Raw genomic sequence first — 896 nt, forward strand, 5'->3', positions numbered from 1 at the left:
AGCAGGATCTGGATTCGAACACCCGTCTCCATGAGCCCCCGACAGTGTGGGTGGAATTCCCCCTCCCTGCCATCTGGCTGCCCCTTACCCGTGTGACTGTGTCACGGCCCTCCCCCGTCCCCATTTTTTCTTTAAATGGGGAAAATGCCTACTCACGTCCTCCACCAGGGTGAAAAGATAGATGATCATAAAAACATCTCCAAGTGCAAAATCCTTTGGAGGTGTGCGGGCAAAAGTCTCTGTTTTCCCTCTAAGGTGCTTAGGATAGGTTCCCAGGTGACCAATGTATTGTTTCAGACCCCTAAATGTCTCTGTGGTATAGCCAGTGGCACCAAAGAATGAATGGCCCTTGTTCAAGACCCAGTTTCCTACCACTGAATGTGTTAGCACTGGAGAGAGGCAAACGAATGCTCTCTGGAGTTGAGAAAATTGCCTATCCCTACCAACGAGTATTGAGGGAGAGCAAAGTCTAGCCTATTAGGTCTTTAAAAAGCAACGAAAGGCCAGGCGCATTGGCTCATGCCTGTAATCCCAGTACTTTAGGAGGCTGAGGCGGGCAGATCACTTTGAGATCGGGAGTTGGAGACCAGCCTGGCCAATGTAGTGAAACCCAGTCTCTACTAAAAATAAAAAAATTAGCTGGGCACGGTGACTCGCCTGTAATCCCAGGCTTGAGAGGCTGAGGTGGGAGGATTGTTTGAACCCATTAGGCCAAGGTTTCAGTGAGCCGAGATCATGACACTGCACTTCAGCCTGCGCAACAGAGTGAGACCTTGTCTCAAAAAAAAAAAAAAAAAAAAAAAGCAATGAAAAGTATATATGTACATATCTGTTTTCAGGATGAATATTGGATGGAGAATGTATTTTTCAATAGTAGGTCAAGGAAAGTGGTAAGC

The sequence above is a fragment of the Pongo pygmaeus genome, chromosome 15 (genome assembly GCF_028885625.2).
Source record: "Pongo pygmaeus isolate AG05252 chromosome 15, NHGRI_mPonPyg2-v2.0_pri, whole genome shotgun sequence".
In the NCBI taxonomy this organism is placed as follows: domain Eukaryota; kingdom Metazoa; phylum Chordata; class Mammalia; order Primates; family Hominidae; genus Pongo; species Pongo pygmaeus.